We start from the raw sequence: 16,346 nt of genomic DNA, 5'->3' as shown, positions 1-16,346 counted from the left end.
GAGCAGTATTTGGCAACAACACTCTGTATAACATTGGTACAAATAGTTTCCAACACTTAGTTGTAAATGCTGCTGCCATCTAGTGCTCAACAATGTATAACTGTTACAAACATTACTGAAATAAAGTGCTTAGGATACATTCACACTCCAGAGCCTACCTAGGTATGCTCTTTAAAGGGACATTATACACTAGATTTTTCTTTGCATAAATGTTTTGCAAATGATCCATTTATATAGCCCATCTGGGTGTGTTTTTGTAACAATGTATAGTTTTGCTTATTTTTAAATAATATTGTGCTGATTTTTAGACTCCTAACAAAACCCAAAAGCTTTAGATGTATACTGATGTATAGACTTCAGACTGCTTCTGTTTGTATAATGGGTCTTTTCATATGCAGGGGAGGGGGTGGTTCTGCTCTCAGCCCCTTTCAGTGGGTGTCCTAGGCTTATCTCATTAACATTAAGTGTTAAATTGAGAGCTTCTAAGTAAGTTTTTAAAAGGTTTTACACTGGATTTTTATATCTGTCTGTGCATATTATTCTTTATAGTAGTGTCTATTACATGCAGTTAAATGAAAATTGGTGTATACTACCCCTTTAATATATGTATATATAGGAAAGTTGTTTAAAATGACCTGCTCTTAATTAATCGTGAAAGCTTAGTTTATACTTTCATATGTCTTAAAGACAGTCCTATTGCAGAGTGTGGAGCCTCACAATTTAGTCACTTACTACTATTGTTTGTCCTCAGCAGTTAAAGGGACATGAAGCCCCAAAATGATTCTATGATTCCAGTAGGGCATACAACTTTCCAATTTAAATCTATTATCAAACTTGCTTCATTCTCTTGGTAACCATTGTTGACAGAGGAGCAATGCACTACTGGGAATTAGCTGAACAAACTGAGTGAGCCAATAACAAGAGGTGTGTATGTATATGTATATGTATATATATATATATATATATATATATATATATATATATATATATATATATGTGTGTGTGTGTGTGTGTGTGTGCAGCCACCAATCAGCAGATTCCATTATTGCATTGCTGCTTCTGAGTCTACCTGGCTAAGCTTTTCAACAAACGATACCAAGATAACAAAGCAAATTAGATAATATAAGTAAATTGCATACTCTGGGCTCAATATACCGAGCCGCTTAGAGGGACAGTAACGTCAAAACTAAACTTTCATGATTCAGATAGGGCATGCAATTTTAAACAACTTTCCAATTTACATTTATCATCAAATTTGCTTTGTTCCCTTGGTGGTATTTTTGAAAAGCTAAACCTAGCTAGGCTCAAATTGATTTCTAAACAGTTGAAAACCGCCTCCTAGCTCAGAGCATTTTGAAAGTTTTTCACAGTTAGACTGTGCTAGTTCACATGTGTCATATAGATAAACATTGTGCTCACTCCCGTGAAGTTATTTAGGAGTCTTCACTGATTGACTACACTGCATGTCTGTCAAAGGCACTTAGATAAGGAGGCTGTCTGCAAAGGCTTAGATACTCTTTTTACACAGAGGTAAAAAGTATATTAATAGAACTGTGTTGGTTATGCAAAAACGGGGAATGGGTAATATCTTTTTAAATAAGAATTTTTTTGGTGTAGACTGTCCCTTTAAGCTGTTTTTGAGCCCTTGTGGGGCAGGCTTACACATGCAAGCCTGCTTACTGCAATGTAAGAAGCTGCGGTCACCAGGCCTTGCTTCTTACACTCTCCGCCACCTCTGAGACAGCGTATTGAAATCACCCGAAACACACTTGCTTTGGGTGACAGGCCCTGAAGCGTGCCGCATTACACAGTCAAGCGAGCGTGTAATGATAAATCCGGGCAGCAGATGTACTGGGTCAGATGTGGAGCCATGCAAACAGGTTCCTGAATTGAGAACCTTTTCCACACGACTCATAGTAGATGGGGCCCTTTATATGAATCATGAAAGTTTACTTTTGACTTTACTGTCTCTTTAAAGAGTACTGCTACACAGTAGGTTCACCCATGCAAAGCCAATAAGTAAAATGTTGAAGCTACTGATTTGCTTGTAATTACCGAATTACAAAATAAAGATAGAACCTTGACATATTTCATAGGCTAGCAGTGATTTCTGCAATTTGCAACAGTATATTTGAATGCTCTCAATTATATTTTTGGTGTTTCTGGGTTCATCTTTCTCTCCTTTTCACAATTATTTGAGTTGACTCATTTGCCTTTGTGGATAATAAAGCCTTTTTTTTTTTTTTTAAATAGTGAACATTTTCTCCTTTTACCCTTTATTTATTTTTAATAGATCTAGATTATTTGGTTTGCATTTTACAAGAATGCAGGTGCCGAGTTAATATCATACTTTGCATTTCTTTGCACAGGTACTTGTTCAAATTACAATGGCACATTACATTTTTTTTTTCATGCAGATCTACTTTGTAGAGAAGCTAAAGAATGTGGTTTGCAAATAAAGACAGTCACTATATAATGATATTTCAATTGATAAATATTGACACCATTTTTCAATACCAGTTATAAAAAAAAATATATCTATTTATATAACAACTTTACAGGAACATATTGCAAAAAGCACATTTCTAATTAAAATAAAGATTGTATTGTTCTTCTCTTTTGTTCAGTATTATGTCAATAAACAAGAACGTTGAGGCAGAATGACAGTCTCCCGCTAAGAAAATGAAAGCTTAAACATGTATTTTGCACAATAAGCTTTGTCTTGGCTCCTGTAGCATAGTTACTGGAGACTATTATCCTTTAATTATGTATTATTTTGTTGTCATTATATCCTAAAGATGTTCCCTGATGCTGAAAATGCTTTCCTCTTCCCCTTCCAAAACATAGCACTATGATAGCTTTTAGATATATTTTCCTTTAAGGATATTCTCATTCCTATCCAGTGATATTCCTTGTTTCGACCTGAAATAGTGGATTAGCACAGGTTTAAGGATTTATATTACTTAAAACATGATGTGGATTCAGTACTAAGTTACAGTAAATGCTGAATAATATCAGAGAACATACTCTTCAGATAATGGTAATTCTATTGATTAAACCTTAAAAAAATAGCTGAATGTCACCTTTTATTTTAGCTGCATAGATTGCCTCTAAATGCTTACAGACCTACTTAATACCCATTAGAAGCTGTACTACACAATATGAACCCTTTTTGAGCAGAATTCTAAGATTGGCAATTGGAATATCTTATTGAAGAATAAAAGCACACATCTCAAGGTAACTGATATTATCTGGGTGATGGAAATCCTAGTTTCTCAAACTGTGGTACATGTACCCTTGGGGGTACTTGGGGAATTGGCAAGGGGTACTCCATTTTTTGTCAAAGAAAGATTTATTTCTCATTTCTACCCTTGAGCACTCCTAACAGGACAGTGTGAGTATTTCCCTGCCTAGGTAAGACCACTGCTCAATCACTGATTCACCTCAAATTGGCAAAACCTTAGATTCTGGCGTGTTGAGCATATGAGGGCTGGTGTTGAGCTTCTATGATATGAACTGAGAGCGAGTATTACTGTGACCAAGTGTCACAGAGACAAGTGGCAGATAAATGTGCCACAGTGAAATAGGCAAAGTGCATCATACTGAAGTGAGCCACAGTAAAACGATAAAATGTGCATGAAATGATTACAAATATAAAGATGGTAACATAAATATTACTTTCCTCATGATGCAGAAAAGTTTATTTTCCTCTTTTTTAAATGTAAGAAGCACATAATTGCATATACTTATTAATATGAATGGACTATATGTATCTGTGTTTTAATATTGTAAAATATTATATTCCAGAAAACATAAAGGAAATAACTGATTCACCCCCTCTGAGGAAGCGTTCTGTGAAACGCGCGTCAGGGGTCCAACAGGAGTAGCCGTGTCTCTCCTGGTTGCCTTGTTTTAATCTGCTTATCTGGTTAAATAATATGCTTTAAAAAAATGTTTTGATAGTACGCTCACTTGCAGCCCTCAGTCTTAGCTATTATTGGTTAAATGTAATTCAGCCCTCAGATTGTAAGGGCTTAGCTTACCTCAACATAATATTGACTGTGGGCTGATAGGTATGATTATTGATATTCAGCAGACTTGTACTATTTATTAACCAGGTTCAAGTGTTTTTAAATTACCAGCCTTTGCTACAGTATGTGTGTGTGTGTGTGTGTGTGTTCCTAGTTTACTTAATAAAGACTATAATGTATGAATGAAATGGAACTTTTAATACTATAAGAATTATCCAAATCACATTATATTCTTTGAGTTAAGACTCATTGCACAATTGTGGAGATCTTCTCTACAAACTTTTTTGTATTTCTTTATACAATTAGTTTATCTAGTTGTTTTGTCCTGTTTAAACTTAGACTCCACATCAGATGTTGGCTCTAATAATTACAATTAATGATATATAATTTATGTATCCATTAAACTAGAATGTATATATACTAGGATACTTATATATGAGCAACACCTGCTACTGCTTAACTCTGATACCCCCTAACTGATTGTGTACTGCGACTGCAATAACAGATTGTATGAATTTAGTATTGTGACTATACGAATTGATTTTTTAAAATGCGACTTTTTGACTGTATAAATTGATATTTTTAAGACTTATTAAATGTTATATCATTTTATGAACTAACAGTATTTGAAGAGTGTATATACAATCTATTTTTATCTAAACCCCTGCTTTTTAAACAATCTGTCTTTTTTATAAATTATCTATTCAGATATATTATCTATCCAGACATATTATTTACATGGCCATATAGTTTATAGTTTAGCTGTTTATAGCGCAACGGATGTTAGTTTGATTAAATACCCTTTGTGGTACTGATCAATCAACATTATACTCTAATCTTGGCCTGATGCAAGACTGATTGGAGGAAGCCGGATTCGTCACTTTGGACCCGAGAAGACTGCTTGTGACGGGAGGAGGAAGTGCTGGAGCGGCTGCCAGGATTAAAAGGTAAGTTTTTGAAGAAAACGAGTGAAATGTCAATTTTGATCAATTAAAGTGCCCTTGTTTTTAATAGGTTTATTAAAAACCGGGCACTAATTCATCAAAATGGACCTTCACTTTATCATTTTAAAACTAGTCATACAAGCCAAACTTCAGGTCAGGTAGCACAGGTTCAGCAGAAACAAGTAAAAGATCAGACAGGTGCAGCACAAACTAGTGAATAAACCGGACAGGCAGCACAGACAAGTGAAGTATCAGGACAGGTGGCAGAGGTGCAGCACAGACAGACCAGTGAAAGATCAGGGCAGCCAGCACAGATGCAACAGAAACAGGCCAGTGAATGATCAGGGCAGGCAGCACAGACAGACCAGTGAATGATTAGGGCAGGCAGCACAGGTGACGAAAATACATGTGAATAATCAGGGCAAGCAGCAACGACAGACCAGTGAATTATTACTGCAGGCAGCACAGACAAGTAAAGGATCAGGACAGGCAGTAAAGACAAGTGAAGGATCAGGACATGCATCACAGGTGCAGCCCAGACCAGTGAAGGATCTGGACAGGCAGCAAATGTTCAGCACATATGTGAATGATCAGACAGGCAGCATAGGTGCAGCAGAGACATGTGAATGAACAGGACAGGCATCAAAGAGACAAGTGAAGGGTCAGAGCAGGCAGCACAGACCAGTAAATGATCAGGGCAGGCAGCACAGGCAAATGAAGGATCAGGACAGGCAGCATAGGTGCAGTACAGACAGACCAATTAACTATCTGGACAGGCAACACATTCAAGTGAAGGATCAGGACAGGTAGTACAGGTGCAGCACAGACAGACCAGTGAATGATCAGGACAGGCAGGACCGTCTTTAACACAGGGCAAAAGGGGCAGCTGCCCTGGGCCCAGTCTCTGTTGAGGGGCCCAAGAGTCCTAAAAAAAATGGTTCATACCAGACTGCTGATGTGACATGGGGAACACACACATTCAGTCCTAATACTGTCACAGTCAAAAGTACTCTGCTTATATTTTTTTTAAAAACTGTGCCAGACCGTGCCGGTGTCATGTGACATGCCAAGCTAGTGCCATGTGCTGTTTTAGATGTGCACTGTGCAGCACTGAATGCAAAGCCCTAACTCGGCATCCAGCCATTTCCCACTGCATCAGAAAAGGTCTTACTGGGGCTACCACTGTTACCAGGTAACTGCTCTGGTGGTGGGGATTGTTTCTGGGTAGGGCTGACTGTAGGCGCATGCAGCAGAAAGCTGGAGCGGCAGGCACATGAGGATTTGAGCATCTGTGCAGCTGCATACACTGCTCTCTTCAGTCTTGAGGCTGTGTGACTCATCTCACACTGTATCCATGCAGCCTTGGACAGACAGCATCATGTCTACTGGTCCCCTTAGCCCTGCTCTTTCTGCTGTGGCCCTAAGATCAACTAACTGAAGTTTCTTAGGGGAATAGTGCTTTGTAGAAAGGTGTCAGTGGGAAGAATAAGTGAGTGCACACACGCGCCTCCCCATGCAGCATTGTCTAATTCAGGGTGAGAGGGAACTTGTTCCTAGCAAAGAAGCTACATGTGCTGGTGTGGCTGATGAATAGCGTCATGCTGATACTTCACACATTAATGTAAGGTTTATTTTTATAGTTTTTATTTTCTCTCTGTCTCAGATTTTACAGCTTCCAATAGTAGTTCTGCTGTTCCAGTCAGTAAACTTATATTTGTCTGCACCTCAATGCTTCCTCCTTTACCTTGCTTTGCTCCTGTTGGATGCCCTAAATCTCTTTAACCAGCTAACCTCACACCAGAATCACATTCAAAAGAATATTAAATGAATCCACAGTGGAGGAATTTATATATTTATTTACTTATTAGTTCTGCTTAGGTCCAGTTTCACATATTGCAATTTTTTTAATTGTTTTTTTTTTAATGATTAGCCCAGCAGTGGATGATCCACCGCTGGGCTAATAAAAAAAAAAAAAATGGATTTAGTTGTTTTTTGGGATGTTGGGGTGGAGAGCGAAATTGCATGGGGTGGGGGAGTGGGGGCCCAAGAAAATTTTTGACCAGGGTCCAATCAATATTAAAGTCGGCCCTGAGGACAGGTGGTACAGGTGCAGCACAGACATGTGAAGGATCAGAACAGGTGGCACAGGTGCAGCACAGACCAGTGAAGGGTCAGGACAGGCAGCACAGACAGACCAGTGAATGATCAGGGTAGGCAGCAAAATGTTCAGCAGAGACAAGTGAAGCATCCGGACAGGCAGCACAGACCAGTGAATTATAAGGGCAGGTAGTAAAGTCAAGTGAAGGATCAGGGCAGGCAGTGCAGACAAGTGAAGGATCAGGGCAGGCAGCAAAGACAGATAAGTGACAGATCAGGGCAGGCAGTGCAGATGCAGAACAGACAAGTGAAGGATCAGGACAGGCAGTGCAGACAAGTGAAGGATCAGGACAGGCAGTGCAGACAAGTGAAGGATCATGGCAGGCAGCACAGACAAGTTAAGGATCATGGCAGGCAGCGCAGAGAAGCAAAGGGTCAGGGCAGGCAGCGCAGACAAGTGAATGATCAGTGCAGGCATCACAGACAGACAAGTCAAAGGGGAGGACCTTCAGCACAGGTTCTGCTCAATAAGACGAGGCAAGGATCAGGGACAAGCAGCACAAGTTTGACACAGAAGGAAAAATAAAGGGTCAGCCAGACTGCACAGTTTTATATCAGTAGACAGGCCAAATTGTCGTATTAGCGCAAATACAGTTGCCGATTCAGAAGTAAACACTACAACCAAGCACAGGACAAAGGAACAATAAACAGGGTATCTGGTTTGTATTGTGCCTTTGAAGAGCCTACCTTAGGTCACATTCATGTTATTATTAATATTATCTAACAGACAAGGAGCCCACAAGCTACGTTCTGATATTTAGCTAAAAACAGCTTCAGCATTAAAGTGGTTAAATTAACATCAAAACAACAATCTGCAAAATTTATCTAAGGTGGACATAAAGGTCTGCAATGGAGTTAAATAGAATTTGCACATATCTTGTTTTGTTCCTTCCCAGAACACTAAGGGCTAGATTATAGTAGAGCACTAATTTAAATTCGCCTGTTTAGAGACGCGCATTAAATAACTTTAAAAGTACTTGTAAGTACCAATTGGCGCTCAGAAAATTAAACAGAGATCAGATCTCTGGTTAATTTTCTAAATGTCCCCCAATTGCCCCCAAATTTAAAGTGACTGTAAAGTATGACGAATGTGTGCCCGGTTTTTAAAGAATCCTATTAAATACAGGGCACTTTCATTCATCAAACATTTCACTAGTTTTGTTAAAATACTTACCTTTTATTCTTGAAAGCCGCTCCAGCGCTTCCCCTGCCCGTCACAAGTCTCTTCATATGTCAAAAATGACGAATCCGGCTTCCTCCAAATTGCGGCTTGGCCTCAGGCAATGTTTGCTCTGGGGGGGGAAGCCGGATTCGTCATTGCTGACGTATGAAGAGGCTTGCGACGTGCGGGGGAAGCGCTGAAGCGACTTTCAAGAATAAAAGGTAAGTATTTTAACAAAACGAGTGAAAGTGCCCCTGTTTTTAATAGGATTTTTAAAAACCAGGCACACATTCGTCAAACTTTACATTCACTTTAAGAGGCTTGTAGTATTGGGGGTTTTTTTAAATAAAAAAACAACTGCACAAAGCAGTTTTTAGGAGTTAAAAGTGGCAGGTGTGGGGTTTTAGAAAAAAAAAAACACGGCACTAAAAAGTGCCTTTACTTTGCGGTCTATGGGGAACTGTGTGTTCCCTGTAAATATATATGTATATGCTTATACATTTATGTGTTAATATGTGTATATAATCATATACATATATATTTAACATATGCTGCCCATCACTGTGTGACTTACCCACTTTGCTGCGCTAGATTTTCATGCCATATCTCAAGGCATGAGAACGAGGCTCCTATTGGAGGTTGTGTTCGCATTGTGGCTAACTTTTAATACCAGAGCATCAAAAATAACATTTGGCTCTGGTGCTTTCCACGGTCTTCATATTTAGGGGTCAATTTATTAAAATGTCGAGCGGACATGATTCTCTCGACATCGCTAAATGCCGACAGCATTGTGCAATGCCACCCCCTGCACATTCGCGGTCAAACGGCCGCTAGCAGGAGGTGTCAATCATCCTGATTGAATCGGATTGAGATGATTGCAGTCCGCCACCTTTACAAGTTAAGGAGTTACGAACGCTGCTTCTTAACTTATGTTTCCGGAAAACTACAGGTAGACAAAGCAGCATCCACTTCTTATTAAATCTCCCCCATATATTGTCCCATAAAGGGAAAACAAAACCTTTAAATTGTATATATAGAGCAGTAAAATTATAATAAATTTTGTTTTTAATAGGTTTATTTAAACACTTCTTGGAGGAGTTAATTTTGTGTATATTGTCCTTTTAATGTGAGATTATAAAATGAAAGGAAATAGAACGAGAGCTCTAGATTTTCAATAAAATTGGAGGTGGAAACTAGATAATGATAGATATGGTTATTGTAGTATATACCCGTGGTTTTGGTGTGCACCGTGGTGACAACGTCTGAACCACACACCTTGCCAAACCTTAGTGAATACACTTTAAAACTGACTATCTTTGCTACAGCATGTTACTGTGGGCAGCATATGGAGATTGTATTATTGATAAGAATTCATTCTGTCAAGTGAGATAAAGGAAATTATTTCTAAAGTAATGTTAGCACTATAGTTATGCTATATATGCTTATGTATTCAACATGCAATAGGTCTACAGTTTATAACAACAATACCAATTAGTTATTCTCTCCTATATTTATTAGTCATACCTGCAATGTAACAAAGAAGGACTGAGCCTAAGCAGACCTCAGATTCCAATACATAAAATATACTATAATACCACTATCAAACCCAAAATATTATTTAAGAGATGTGAAGATGTTTACAGATGCAATTATTAGATCTATTTAGCAAATATTTCCAAACAGATCTCTATTTTCACACCAGGAGAGCATCCGTTTCTCAGTGGGAATTCTGCAACTACTGATTGATCAGCAGTAAGCAATTGCATCAGTAGCCAAGGGAAAATAGACAGTAAGATCTTTTAGGCTTATCACAATGTAATAAAAACAAAATGTGCTCATTTGCACAACCCTTTAAAATTGGGATATCTTTTAGTGAAAAAGCTTGAGATTCTTCAAAGATAAAATATAAAACAACTATAAAATTATTCCTCAATCAGCATATTAATACATTGGTCAGTAGCCTAAATTCACTGAAAATTAGAACCTTGTTTAGTAAGATAATCCTTTCAAAACCATATGTTATATTCACTAACTTGTAGACGAGCACTCAAGACATTATGGGCCAGATTATGAGTGGAGTGGTATTTAACGCCCTGCTTGCGTGCTAACTCTGCTAAAAGTAAGCTTTTTGTGTGCATCAGGTAGTGCTCATATTACAAGTTGAAAGTAAAACGTTTTTACTCGTTTGCTAACCCGATGTGCACAAAAAGTCTAAGTGAGAATATCACAAAAGTATTAATGTATTCCCCCATAAATGTCAGTGGAGCAAAAAAAAGTTGAAAAACCTAACAACCTACTTGCGTGCAAACCCAATCACTTATTCTCAAGTGCCCTAACCCGACATGAAAATATTAACATTTCACATTCCAATATTTTTTCACATAGCACAATATTATTATTATTTTTTATTTATAAAGCGCCAACAGATTCCGCAGCGCTGCCCATGGGTACAAGGATAAAAGAACAACAGGGAAACAATACAATAAAAGACAAAATTTTACAGACAGATACAGGGGGAATAGAGGGCCCTATTCCCGTGGATAGGAGGATGGGAAACAGGAGGTGGGGACTGCAAAAGTGTGAATGATTAGTGGGGAGATGAGGGCAACTGTTAGGTTAGTGGGGTTCATTTGTTAATGAGTTGGGTGATAGGCTTCCCTGAACAAAAAGGTCTTTAGGGAATGTTTAAAGGAGGAGAGGTTAGGGGAGAGTCTGACGGCTCAAGGAAGTGCGTTCCAGAGGGTTGGTGCCGCACGAGAGAAGTCCTGTAGTCTAGCATGAGAGAAGGTGATGGTAGAGGACGCAAAGAGCAGGTCATTGTTGGATCTTAGGGGGCGGGCTGGAGTATATTTGTTGATGAGCGAGGACTGGTAGGGTGGGGCAGCATTGAATTTAATTCTGCTGTGAATGGGGAGCCAGTGAAGGGACTCACAGAGAGGTGCAGCAGAAAGGGAGCGTCGATAGAGGTGGATTAGCCTGGCAGATGCATTTAGGATGGATTGAAGGGGAGAGAGGCGGGAGAGAGGGAGGCCAGTTAGCAAGTTATTGCAGTAGTCAAGTTGGAAAATTACCAGGGAGTGGATAAGCAGTTTAGTAGTTTTGTCACTCAGAAATGGACGAATTTTGGAGATATTGCGCAGGTGGTTGCGGCAGGATGAAGAGAGCAGTGGGGAATTAAGGACAGATTTGAGTCAAGTGTGACTCAGAGGCAGCGGACTTGGGGTGAAGGGGAGATAGTGGTGCCGCCAACAGTGATGGAAAAATTAGAAACTGTAGTAGAGTTAGAGGAGGGGATTAGAAGTAGTTCGGTGGACATGTTTAATTTTAGGTGGTGAGAGGCCATCCAGGGGGCAATATCAGATAAGCAGTCACCGATGTGAGAATTGACAGTAGGAGAAAATCCAGGGTGGGAAAGGTAGATCTGGGTATCATCAGCATAGAGGTGGTAGTTGAAGCCATAGCTGTTGATAAGTTTACCCAGTGAAGAAGTGTAAATAGAGAAGAGTAGAGGACCCAGGACAGAGCCTTGAGGTACTCCAACAGACAGAGGCAATGGAGAGGAGGAGTCACCAGCGAAAGAGACAGAGAAGGATCTGTTAGAGAGATAAGAGTGAATAAAGCAGAGGGCAGTGTCACAGAGCCCAAGAGAGCTGAGAGTCCGTAGGACAAGGGGATGGTCAACAGTGTCAAAGGCAGCAGAGAGGTCAAGTAAGATGAGTATAGAGTAGTAGCCTTTGTTTTTAGCAGAAAGGAGATCGTTAGTAACTTTGGTGAGGGCAGTCTCAATTGTGTGTTGGGGACAGAAGCCAGATTGCAGGGGGTCGAGCAGTGAGTTGGAGGACAGGAAGTGGGTTAGGCGATCGAAAACTAGTTTTTCAAGGATTTTTTAAGCTAGCGGGAGCAGTGATATGGGGCGGTAGTTTGCAGGAGAGTTATGGTCAAGGGAGAGTTTTTTGAGGATGGGGTGACCTTTGCATGTTTGAAGGAGGCAGGGAATGAGCCGGTAGAAAGGGATAGGTTGAATATGTGGGTAAGAGCCGGAGTGAGGGTGGGAGACAGAGAAGGTATTAGATGCGAAGGAATAGGGTCAAGTGGGCAGGTAGTGAGGTGTGAGGAAGACAATAGGGAAGCCACTTCACTCTCAGTGGTTGGGAGGAGGGTGCAGAGAGTGGCAGAGGGGGTGACCGGGAGCGAAGTTGGGAGATTGCAGGATTGTGTTGTGATGTTTCTTTGGATGGTAAATGTTTTATTGAAAAAGTAGTCAGCCAGGTCTTGAGCACTGAACACAGATGAGGGGGAAGGTGCAGGTGGGTAGAGAAGAGAGTTGAAAATGGAGAAGAGTCTTTTAGGGTTTGAGGAGTGAGTGGATACAAGAGAATATAAGTAGGTTTGCTTAGCTAAGTGAGGGGCAGAGGTGTAAGAGTAAAGGATTAATTTATAGTGCATGAAATCAGGTTCAGAGCGGGATTTTCTCCAGGCACGTTCAGCAGTGCGGGAACATTTTTGTAGGTGGCGTGTTTGCTGGAAGTGCCAGGGCTGAAGCTGACAACATGGGGCTTTGCGAAGTTGGGGCGGAGCAAGAGTGTCAAGTGCAGAGGAGAGAGTATTGTTATAGTGGGTTATGGCAAGGTCAGGGCAGGATATCGTGGAAGTGTGAGGGAGGCGTATTTGAATAAATACATATTTCTACATATCTATGATGGTATTTTAGTACAATATATATATATATATATATATATATATATATATATATATATATATATACATATACACACACACAAAACACAGAAGGGGACTGCACTCTCAGACTGGACTGGGTACACATCCAAAGACCCTGCAAACATGCTCAGCCCTGGGTGCTCACTGGCACTCACAGGAAGCTGTGCTGTCCCCAGAGTCACAGGCAGTTAATCCCAGTACCCAGGGCTGAGCATGTTGCAGGGTCATGGGATGTGTACCCAGTCCAGTCTGAAAGTACAGTCCCCTTCCATGTTTTGTATATGTCTGTCTAGGGTGATTACATAAGCCTGTGCACCCTTCACTTGTTCCCAGTTTGTTGGATTGAGAGCTTGCATTGTGTGGCTGTTTTAGGTACCCAAGTTTTGGAAGGGACTTTGACGAGGTACCTGGGTTTGTGCCATTTGGCCAAATGCGGTAGCTAACCCTTCCATTTTTGCTTTTAATCTTAGCTGAGTGCTGGACTATCTCTGTGTGTTTATATATATATATATATATATATATATACATACATACATACTGTATATATATATATATATATATATACACATACATACATACTGTATATATATATATATATATATATATATATATATATATATATATATATATATATATATATATATATATATATTCCACTAGAATGATCACCACATAAAGCGCAAATATCTCCAGGATATAGTAAAACTTCCTTTATTGTAGATACAAAAGTAAAAACATGACAGCCTACACACAGCTGTAATAAAGCACTAGAAGTAAAAACACAGTGTCAGCGATCGAGACCACACGCAGACATGTTTCGTGCGGTTGCGCACTTGATCACTGCACGAAACATGTCTGCGTGTGGTCTCGATCGCTGACACTGTTTTTTTGTATCTACAATAAAGGAAGTTTTACCATATCCTGGAGATCTTTGCGCTTTATGTGGTGATCATTCTAGTGGAATATATTACTATTTTTTTGAGACGCTGACTACAGACCGGCTCAGACTCCACAGTTGCAGATCTCAACACACTCAGACTCATTTGCTCCCCAGCGTGTTACCGGACAGCGAGCAAGTTACAGGTACCTTTGAGACATTCTCTTTTATTTCAGTCTCTGTGTGCGCTTTTACTTACAAAGTGTTCAACTATATATATATATATATATATATATATATATATATATATATATATATATATATATATATATATATACATACAAACACACACAGTATCCCACAAAAGTGAGTAAACCCTTAACATTTTTGTAAATATTTTACTTTTCATGTGACAACACTGAAGAAATGACACTTTGCTACATTGTAAAGTAGTGAGTGTACAACACACAGCCATTAATGTCTAAACCATTGGCAACAAAAGTGAGTACACCCTAAGTGGAAATGTCCAAATTGGGCCCAATTAGCCATTTTCCTCCCCCCCCCCCCCGGGTGTCATGTGATCTCAGGTGTGAATGGGGAGCAGGTGTGTTAAATTTGGTGTTACCGCTCTCACACTTTCTCATACTGGTCACTAGAAGTTCAACATGGCACCTCATGGCAAAGAAATCTGAGGATCTGAAAAAAAAAGTAGTGTTACTCTACATAAAGATGGCCTAGGCTGTGGTCCGACTGTGATCATTAATTTCATTTGAGACCCTCCCCTGTATTACATGGGCGGCTTTATGTAGGCGGATGAAAATATTGGATGTGTGAGTAGTCTAGTATTCCTTTAAAATAAAACCATACTGCACGGGAGCAATTACAACCTGTTTAATTAAGCTTTAACTACAATATGGTCTGTGCAAATTATAACCAATCGTATAACAAAACTATAGCTCTTCATAAATCCTATGTCTCAAAGCATTATCTTGCACTATTGAATATACCTGCTTCTCTTCTATTGCTTACTAACCCTAACCCCTATTTTAAATTTTGATACAAAAATCACTGGGTTAAAGAATCTTGCCTTTCAATCTTTCTTTATCTTGAAAAATACATAACATATCATCCTCACGATACCCATTCAATATAAAGAGGAAAAATGTATCATTAATTGCCCATACTTACTGTCCCAGTCACCAATTTTCTCATATTTATTAAAGAAGCCCATAGGGAATTATATATTTATAACAGAATTATGCTAATTACAAGGCCCTACATGGAGATCACCTGTATGTGAAGGGTGATAGGACTCCTTCATATTTCACAACAAATATTTATACCCCTCCTAATCTTCATCCTATGGTTTCTGTGTAGCTCTAAGATCTAGCTAATTGTTTTATAAATGACATAACATAAGAGAATATAATTATCAGAGAGTAACCTTCATGATCTATAAGCACTGATCTTTGTATGCATTAGCATACCTTTACTAACTATAGCTAGGTCTAAAATCCCTATACACCTCGACCCAGCACTGGTCATCTTACTCTTCTGAAGTTACCTATATTTTAAATAGGACACGCCAGCCCCTTCCTTCCCTATTACATAAGCGGCTCTTGCCCGCTGTACCCTTTTCCCTACTACTTTATACATTATTTCAGCTTACCATATATTATATGTTTATATATTGATTCTAAGTAACTTATATTTGACATAACAGTTATGATAAAATTGGCCCAAAAGTGACCAATGTAGAAGTTACTTCACAATTACTCTCTAAAAGAAAAATTAGGTTTTACTTATGTTTGTCCAGTTTGTCGGTTCCTGCTTTTATTTTCCCTTCTTATTACACACGATTCAGATATCTATTGTTACGCAGACTGAGTGGCGGCCGGAAGGGGCGGAGCTGCACGGACGCTGCGTGTGGTAGCGCTCTGGTTGGGAGTGAGCGCGCAACAAGCCCCAAGTGCTCCGAGGATTCGACTCGACAAGCCGGACCTTTAGGCGAGCTGCCTGGTACCCGCAATAGTAGCGGGAAGCTTGGAACCCGACGGAGGGTGAGCAAAACGGCCGCCACGAAACAGGCGCAACAGCCGACCCACGGCCTGGGTCACCTCTTGGAGGAACAGAGCTCCGGAGCGGAGAGACGGCTATAAGTGGCAAAGGGATAAGTATGCCTACAAAACCGGAGAGCCAACAAACAATCTCAAAGTAAGGTACTTTTTCTGTTTATTATCTGGAAGATCCGGTGTGGGGGGAACGAAGAATAAGGGAGACAAGACAAGGTCAGATATGCACTTGTGATAATGCGTATTGGGGAATAGGAAATGAATTGTTGGAACATTGGTCAAGGTTGGAGGTCCCCAATAAGACAAGGCCTGTCTATGTATGGACGATCAGTGTAATAAGCCCCCTCTATATGCAACAACATATTGATACAAGCAGTGTCCCCC

Source organism: Bombina bombina, chromosome 5 (assembly GCF_027579735.1).
Source record: "Bombina bombina isolate aBomBom1 chromosome 5, aBomBom1.pri, whole genome shotgun sequence".
Taxonomy (NCBI): Eukaryota; Metazoa; Chordata; class Amphibia; order Anura; family Bombinatoridae; genus Bombina; species Bombina bombina.
Note: the sequence above shows the minus strand (reverse complement) of the source record.